The 9777-nt window shown below is 37.0% G+C and overlaps 1 non-coding gene across 1 annotated transcript; it reads left to right on the top strand.

Annotated features, from left to right (window-relative positions):
• The first annotated feature begins 251 nt into the window (after nt 1-251).
• On the top strand, nt 252-324 carry TRNAG-CCC (transfer RNA glycine (anticodon CCC)). Its single transcript has one exon. It is a non-coding gene; the product is annotated as a tRNA-Gly (tRNA).
• The last annotated feature ends 9453 nt before the right edge of the window (nt 325-9777 follow it).

Below are 9777 nucleotides of genomic sequence, written 5' to 3'. Positions count from 1 at the left end.
TTCCTCAGCTGCTCGTTTCTACAAATGATGTTGAAACTCTTGGTTATTTTCTAATATTTTTACTCTGTGACTGGGTCAGATAGATTGTAGTACTAATTCAAATGCTATTGTGAGTATTGAGTGTGTCTAGTAGGGCATTATTACTTTTTAAATCTTTTTAGAAGCTGTAATGGATTTTTATCTTAAATTTACTGTAAATAAATTTCTTCATCAGGTATATTTTTCTCTCTCAAAATAAAGAAAAGTGGACTTCCCTGGTAGTCCAGTGGTTAAGACTCTGCACTCCCAATGCAGGGGGCCCGGGTTCGATCCCTGGTCAGGGAAATAAATCCCACATGCCGCAACTAAGACTGGGAGCAGCCAAATAAATAAATAAATATTTTTTTTAAATAAATTAAAAAAATTTTTTTGGAAGATCTCATATTTTCATTTAATAAGATAATTCCATCAAAAGTTTGCTTTTAGTTCAAATAAAAAATAATTACCAAAGATTTTTAAAATTTGATTTCACTTCCGACTGTCTTTTTTGTTTTAAAAATAATGAGAAAAATATAGAGCTACATAGTTCAATAGGGTAGGCACTAACTATATGTGCTATTTAAATTTAATAAAATTAAAAATTCATCTCAGTCAAGCTGGCCATTTTTAAAATTTTTTCCCAGTTTTGTTGAGATATAATTGATGTACATCACTGTATATGAGGTCCAGGTGTAGAGCATAATGGTTTGACTTACATACATTGTGAGATGATTACGGCAGTAAATTTAGTTAGCATTCATCATCTCCTATAGATACAATTTTTTAAAAAAAAGAAAAAGGGGGCTTCCCTGGTGGCGCAGTGGTTGAGAATCTGCCTGCCAGTGCAGGAGACACGGGTTCGGGCCCTGGTCTGGGAGGATCCCACATGCCGCGGAGCAGCTGGGCCCGTGAGCCACCATTGCTGAGCCTGCGCGTCTGGAGCCTGTGCTCCGCAACAGGAGAGGCCGCGATAGTGAGAGGCCTGCGCACCGCGATGAGGAGTGGCCCCCGCTTGCCACAACTAGAGAAAGCCCTCGCACAGAAACGAAGACCCAACACAGCCAAAAATAAATTAAAAAAAAAAAAAAAAATTAAAAAAAAAAAAAAAAAAGGAAAAAATATTTTTCCTTGTGATGAGAGCTCTTAGGATTTAGTCTCTCTTAACAGCTTTCCCATGTATCATACAGTAGCGTTAACTACCGTTACTATGTTGCGCATTACATCCCTAATCCTTACTTATCTCGTAACTGGAAGTTTGTACCTTTTCACCACCTTCCTCCAATTCCCCCCCACCCCACCTCCACCTCTAGTAACCACAAATCTGATCTCTTTTTCTATGAGTTTGTTTGTTTGAGATTCCACATATAAGTGAGATCATACAGTTTTTGTCTTTCTCTGTCTGACTTATTTTACTTAGCATAATGCCCTCACGGCCCATCCATTTTGTCAGAAATGTCAGGATTTCCTCGTGTTTTTGTGTGTGTGTTTTTTTATGACTGAATAATATCCCATTGTGTGTGTGTATGTGTGTGGTATATATACATATATGTATACATACCACAGCTTCTTTATCCATTCATCCATGGATGGATACTTAGGTTGTTTCCATGTCTTAGCTATTGTAAATAATGCTGTTACGAACATGGAAGTGTAGGTATCTTTTCGAGTTAGTGTTTTTGTTTCTTTTGGATATAGTTCCAGAAGTGGAATTGCTGGATCATGTGGTAGTTCTATTTTTAGTTTTCTGAGGATCCCCCATACTGTTTTCCATAGTGGCTGTAGGCTGGTCATATTTCAAGTGCTTCCTTAATAAGCACATAATGGCTGGTAGCTGCAATATTGGAGAGCCCAGATATTGAACACATCTATTAACATAAAAAGTTCTGTTAGACAGTGCTGATATCTAAAGAGGATCTAAAGATCTGGTTTTGAGTGACTGCTTTTTCTTTTTTAACTTTTTACTTTGAAATATTTTTAGATTTATAGAAGAGTTCTTCTATAATTACCCCAATTTCCCCTAATTAAACATTCTTACCTAAACACCATATATTTATTAAAACTAAGAAATTAATATCAGTACAGTACAATTAACTGGACTATAGACTTTATTCAGATTCCACAGTTTTTCCAATAATGTTCTTTTTCTGTTGCAGTGTCCAGGATACCAAGTTGCATTTTGAGCTTTGTGTTTTAATATGAATATTTCAAATAATTAAAGATAATTTCATTGAGTTATTTGTAGTGAGGTGGATGGACCTAGAGTCTGTCATACAGAGTGAAGTAATTAGAAAGAGAAAAACAAATACTGTATGCTAACACGTATATATAGAATCGGAAAAAAAATATGATTCTGTAGAACCTAGGATCAGGACAGGAATAAAGACGTAGATGTAGAGAATGGACTTGAGGACACGGGCAGGGGGGAAGGGTAAGCTAGGACGAAGTGAGAGAGTGGCATGGACATATATACACTACTAAATGTAAAATAGATGGCTAATGGGAAGCAGCCGCATAGCACAGGGAGATCAGCTCGGTGCTCTGTGACCACCTAGAGGGGTGGGATAGGGAGGGTGGGAGGGAGACGCAAGAGGAAAGAGGTATGGGGATATAGGTATATGTATAGCTGATTCACTTTGTTATAAAGCAGAAACTAACACACCATTGTAAAGCAGTTATACTCCGATAAAGATGTTAAAAAAAAAAATCTACCATTAAAGCAATAACAAAATAAGAATAAATAAAGATAATTTCATGCTAGAGATAGACAAACTATGGTCCATGTGCCAAGTATGGCATACTACCTGATTTTACATTTGTGGGTTTTTTTTAATTGAGTTATAACAATTGTGTAAGATTTTAAAAAAACCTTTTTTTTATTTTTAAAAAGAATAATATGTGACACAAAAAATAGTACATTCGGAACTTCCCTGGTGGTCTAGTGGTTAAGAATCCGCCTTCCAGTGCAGGGAATGTGGGTTCAGTCCCGGGTCGGGGAACTAAGATCCCACATGCCACGGGGCAACTAAGTCCTGGTGTTGCAACTAGAGAGCCCACCTGCTCTGGAGCCCGTGTGCCACAACTACAGAGAAGCCCGCGTGCCGCAACTAAGACTCGATGCAGCCAAAAATAAATAAATAAATAAATATTTAAAAAAAAAATAGTGCATTCAAATTTCAGTGTTCATAAATAAAAGTTTTATTGAAATACACCTATGCCCATTCATTTACATATTGTGTTATGGCTGCTTCCATGTTCTGCTGACAGCCTAAAACTATTTATTATTTAGCCCTTTACAGAAAGGTTGCCAACTTGTTACGTGTTATTGAAGAGATGACATTCTGGGACTAAAAATTTCTAAATATAATGGGAACTGATTGTTATTTTTACGTCTTTCTATAACACATAAATATAATGTAAAGAACATGGTCAGTAAATATTTCCTTGCTGGGGGTTGATTGAAATATTTTCATGTACTTTCAAAAACACTTTCTCTTGAATACTAAATAGAATCAATATAATTTGGTTGTAAAAGCTTCATATGCTAATTAGTACATTGGAAATGCTTTTATTTTTTTCATTTTTTTTATTTTTTAAAAAATTTTATTGGAGTATAGTTGATTTACAGTGTTGTGTTAGTTTCAGGTGTACAGCAAAGTGAATCAGTTATACATATACATATATCCACTCTTTTTTAGATTCTTTTCCCATATAGGCCATAACAGAGCATTGAGTAGAGTTCCCTGTGCTATACAGTAGGTTCTTATTAGTTATCTATTTTATGTCTAGTAGTGTGTATATGTCAATCCCAATCTCCCAATTTGTCCCTCCCTGCCCCTTACCCCCTGGTAACTGTAAGTTTGTTCTCTACATCTGTAACTCTATTTCTGTTTCATAGATAAGTTCATTTGTACTCTTTTTTTAGATTCCACATATAAGCAATATATGATATTTGTCTTTCTGTCTGACTTCACTCAGTATGACAATCTCTAGGTCCATTGATGTTGCTGCAAATGGCATTATTTCATTCTTTTTTATGGCTGAGTAATATTCCATTGTATATATGTACCACATCTTCTTCGCCCATTCCTCCGTTGATGGACATTTAGGTTGCTTCCATATCCTGGCTATTGTAAACAGTGCTGCCGTGAACATTGGGGTGCGTGTATCTTTTCGAATTATGGTTTTCTCTGGATATATGCCCAGGAGTGGGATTGCTGGATCATATGGTAGCTCTGCTTTTAGTTTTTTAAGGAACCTCCGTACTGTTCTCCATAGTGGCTGTACCAATTTACATTCCCACCAACAGTGTAGGCCGGTTCCCTTTTCTCCACACCCTCTCCAGCATTTATTGTTTGTAGATTTTTTGATGATGACCATTCTGACCGGTATGAGGTGATACCACATTGTAGTTTTGATTTGCATTTCTCTGATAATTAGTGATGTTGAGCATTTGTTCATGTGATTTTAGCCATCTGTATGTCTTCTTTGAAGAAATGTCTATTTAGATCTTCTGCCCATTTTTTGATTGGGTTGTTTGTTTTTTTTGATATTGAGCTGCATGAGCTGTTTGTATATTTTGGGGAGTAATTGGAAATGCTTTTATATTTCATTTTTGTAAAGTTGGAATTTAGTGAAAATACTTCACTTTTCAAAAAATGTGAAATCTAGGTAATGTGTTAAGAAAGACTAAAATTAAGATTTAGAGAAAAAAGAAGTAAATTCTTGTTTTGTGGAAAAGTATAGAAAAAAGACGTGCTCCATCGGGAGGTAAGGTTTTGGGGTGTGCAGTTGATTAGAGCCAAAATTAGCAATGAAGTTTAACTTAAGAGTCTATCAGAGGGAAGTATTAGATTCAGGTCAACATAGGCATGTTTGCCTTTACAGCTATACCACTATTGCTACACCCTAGAAATTAACATTAATTCAGTAATAGCACCCATTATGTAGTACCATCATCCCAAATATACCCTTTATGCCTGTATGTTTCTTTTTTCTCTCCTTTTGATCCAACCAATCAAGATTCACACATTGCTTTTGGCTATTATGTCTCTTTGATCTCCCACAGTCTAAAACATCTCACCACCTTCTTTTGTTCTTCTTGACATTGAATCCTTTGAAGAGTCCAGTTGTACTGAAGAATATCCTGCATTTCAGATTCACCCGTTTTCTCAATCTGTGGTTCCATTCTGGTTAAACATTTCTAGCAGGAACATCAGATAGGTAATGTTTGAATCTCACACTGTATTGTATCAGGAGGTACTCAATGACAGATTGTTCTTCTCTTATCTATGGAAAGCATGGCCACTTAGTTAAGATGCTGATTGTCAGATCTCTCTATTATAAAGTATAGCTACAATCTTTTTTTTTCTCCTATAGTTTTTTTCTGGTTTGTTTTTAGTTTTGTGGGGTGTTTTTGGTTTTGTTTTGTTTTTTTATTTTAGTAGCACTCTCAAGTTCACAGCAAAATTGAGAGAAAAGTACAGGGGTTTTCCATATACCCCCTGCCTTCACACAGGCATAGCCTCCTTTATTACCAACATCCCACTCCAGAATGGTATTTTTGTTACCGTTGATGGACCTACAGTCACACATCCTTATCAAAGTCTGTAGTTTACATGAGGGTTCATTCTTGGTGCTGTACATTCTGTGGGTTTGAACGAAAGTCTAGTATAGTAACCATTATACTATCATCCAGAGTATTTTCAGTGCCTTAAAAATCCTTTGTGGTTTGCCCACTCATCCCTCCCTTGCCCATACGTTTTTTAAAGGTAAAATTTTATACAACTCCTTGGCCACCAAACCTATTTAAATTCTAGTGTTAATATTAAATCTATATGTATTCTATAATAAGCAGTAAAATGTCAAAATTAAAAGTAAATGTAAAATGTTTTCCTTGGTAATTTCTTTTTTATCTTTATAAAATAAAGGGGGAAATAATGAGTGGAATGACTGGAAGAAGTAAGCAAGGAGAAATTTTTTTAATCTAAAATATTTTTGGATATATTAGGGACCTCTTGGAATTTTAGGTTTTTCTAATTATATCTCCTAGGGGTAACTATTGTAAATTATGATTATCTTCTACATTATAGGTATTGTCAATATGGACTCACCATATGGTTCTGTAACACCTTCTTCTACACATTTGGGAAACTTTGCCTCAAACCTTTCAGGAGGTCAAATGTATGGACCTGGGCCACCCCTTGGAGGAGCACCCACAGCTGCTAACTTTAACAGATAACATTTTTCCCCCGCTTAGTTTGTTGACTCCGTGTTCATCAGCATCAAATGGTGAGTAATATACACTGTAGTTCCAGAGGAAGAGTTTGTCTGTATGTTCCCTTAAAAAACAAAAGGTTTTAAGTTTTTCGAAGTTTGGAATTTTTAAGTTTTAAATCTCTTAATAATTTAAATTCTATAAAAATGTAATTTGTATTCATGGCAATCTGAAATCAGGAGGACTTTAAATAGAATTTCCAGGTTTTTAAAGTATTAGAATCAACTTCGGCTCTATCAAACCTAGCATATTATATTGAAGTTAATTTCTAAGAGGGATCATTTTTTGAGAAGAAAAAATCTTGTATCATCTATTGATTTACATTTACTTTCAGGTTTGAGAATATAGCTCCCAAGAAGAAAGGTTTGTAACCTTAAAAGTAGTATAAATATCATGTGCTTTTGGTCTACCTTTAAATCTCATCTATTACATAAATAATACAACTGATTTCACATTACCAGATGTGTGTTTTTAACTGTAGTCAGGCTTTGAAGCATTGATCAGATTTTTCAAACCAAGGAAGATCATTCATCAATAGGGAATTCAACTCACATTAAGAGAATTCCATAGTGAGGCTATTATTTGTGGTTATTTATTTATTTAGCGAGGAAAAAGGCATCAAATTGCTTTCACCTTGAGGAAATTTTAATAAGAATCCATTTTTTTTTTAAACTACTAAATTTCTTCTAACAATGTTAGAGCCCAGTTAATAGAGACTGGTTAACTGAATGAAAGAGTAAAAAAAAAATTGGTATTTGAGAGATGTATATGAAAGTACATTGCCAGTGAAAGCATGAAGTAGGGTGTAGCATATAGTGAATTTACATATTTATAGTTTTTCTTGTGTTTGTCAAATACCAAGGACTGTCACTTGGAATATTAATTATCCTTGTACAGGTGTCCCTAAGTGAAAAGAAGTTCATAAACAACCTTAGTAATCATTACGGATAATATCCAGACTATGGGTGTCATTGGCAATGATATTATAACCATTCCTGGAGTATTACAATGGGCTGGTCATTGTCAATGGTACTTTCAAATACTGTGCTGCTCTGCCCGAGCGCACTGCAGTGTAGATGTGATCAGTCCCACTTCACAGAACATAAACTGAGACTCAGAGAGGATATATGATGCTTTATAACACCTAATACAGAAAAATTTAAAGAAAAAGATGTCCCGTAGTCAAATCAGTACTGTTATTTTAATCACTTTTTCTGCACTTGTATTATTAAAATTTTAACAAAATGAAATACTCCATCTAGTATTTTGTGCCCTGCTTTTACACTACATCTTCCCACCATTAAATATTCTTGGAGAAACTCATTTTTAATGAATGAACTGTTTTCCATCCTTATTTAAAAAAAACATCTTTATTGGAGTATAATTGCTTTACAATGGTGTGTTAGTTTCTGCTTTATAACAAGGTGAATCAGCTATACATACACATATATCCCCATATCTCCTCCCTCTTGCGTCTCCCTCCCACCCTCCCTATCCCACCCCTCTAGGTGTTCACAAAGCACCGAGCTGATCTCCCTGTGCTACGCGGCTGCTTCCCACTAGCTAGCTAGCTTACGTTTGGTAGTATATACAAGTCCATGCCACTCTCTCACTTCGTCCCAGCTTCCCCTTCCCCTTCCCCGTGTCCTCAAGTCCATTTTCTACGTCTGCGTCTTTATTTTCCATTCTTAAGTTGGGCCATCAGTTATTTAACCAACCCCCTATTGTGGGATTTTTAGGTAGCTTCTAATATTTTTTCTATTACACTACTGGCTGAGCTGAATATTCTTGAACATAAGTCTTGTACATAAATTTGACTTTCACCTTAGGATAAGATCCTAAAAGCAAAATTACTGGCTCAAAGTGTATGAACATTTTAAGGCTGTTGATACACAAATTGCCAAATTACCCTCCAGAAGGTTCGTACCAATTTCCATCCCCATCAGCAGCAACAGATGAAAACGGCCTTTTCCTTACATCCTTAGCAGCAAATTTTGTGCATTCTTAAAACTTTCTACCAATTAGATTAGCAAAAAAAAAAAAAAAAGATTTATAACTTGCATTTCTTTGTTAGGTAGTGAAGTTGAACATCTTTCCATATTTATTGGGGATACGCTTCTGTTCTATTGTGAATGCCCTGTCACATCTTCTACCCGTTTATCTATCACTGTGTTGGAAGATGCTGGGATGCAGAACCTTTTTCGGTGCCTGGTGTGGTCCTGCTCCTGCTGACACAGAGTCCTCTCCCAGTGGAAGATGGCTGCTCCTTAGCACTGAGAAAAGTCAGCACCCCTACAGCCTGCCATGGGCCTGGAAGTGATGTCTCAGTGGCTCTGGAGGAATTAAATTCAGGTCCCTGGATTTAGCAACTCACCAGCAACCAGAGCTGGTATACTTCAGGACTAAATGACTCTGCAGTGTATCAGTTCTCATGAACTTGACCTTCTTCCCACCTTTTCACCCAGTGACTGAATCAGGCCAAGCTGCGGTGGAGACACAGCTTTGTCTCTCTTCTCCCGGGAGTGGGACTGAAAAGCCAGTACAGAGCAGATCATCCCTGCAGACACTCGCTGGGTGACCCCGGGGCACAGCAGGAGGAAAGAAGGGTGATCAGCCTCACCCTTCTTGGAGGGTGGAGCTACGTTCCAAAAAAAGATGCAGTAAGCACGAACCACACAACAACCCAGATGAACTTGAACTCAGCAGTTGGAATGAATAACCCCTCCTTTCTGCAAGTCACTGCTCACCCTGTGCCTCTCTCCATTGGTGAGTGGTTCCTTCTGGCTTGAAATCACTACTGGTGACTTATTACCACTGCTGGTGGTTTACATTGTTGTTTCCCCCACGAGAATGTCAAGTTCAGGGCATCCAGTTCCTCCGGGTGAAACCCTTTGTAGTTGCTGTGGGTGAACAGATGAGTGAGTGATAAATGAACAAAACAATTTTTCCCTAGCACTTCCATGCTGTTTCTAAATGACAGATTTCCACAGCTCCCTCCCCCATACAACCACAGACTCTTTGAAGACATTTCTCTCTCTCCCCGAATGCCTGGCACAAAGGGGGATAAATGCTAATCGAGGGAGTGAATGAACCAAACCTTATCTGAACCACAATAATGCCTACTTGAGCTCATCTTTCTTTCTTTTTTTTTTTTTTTTTATGTTTTAGTTTAAATTTTATTTCCTGCCCCCAAACATCCATTAAGTGCCCAGGAGAAGGAAAAGGGGATGTGACTAGCAATAGAGAGAAATGTTCTTCACAACAATGGCCATGGCAAGCTTAGGCACTTTTGGTGAAATCTCTCTGGGAAGTACTGGCAGAGGAATAAAAGGCAAACTGACACAGAAGTATTGCTTGGTGTGCATTTCCAGGCTCTGCCTTCTTTCTTGTCTCTTGGTGGCTGGCAGAGGAAGAGGAGAAAAGGTTAAACTTTTTTATAAACCTGCAGAATAAACTTATCATATTCTCTCACTATCTCTGCATAG

Source organism: Balaenoptera ricei, chromosome 8 (assembly GCF_028023285.1).
Source record: "Balaenoptera ricei isolate mBalRic1 chromosome 8, mBalRic1.hap2, whole genome shotgun sequence".
Taxonomy (NCBI): Eukaryota; Metazoa; Chordata; class Mammalia; order Artiodactyla; family Balaenopteridae; genus Balaenoptera; species Balaenoptera ricei.
The sequence above is the reverse complement of the archived record's forward strand: the minus strand, read 5'-3'. Positions and strand labels throughout refer to the sequence as shown.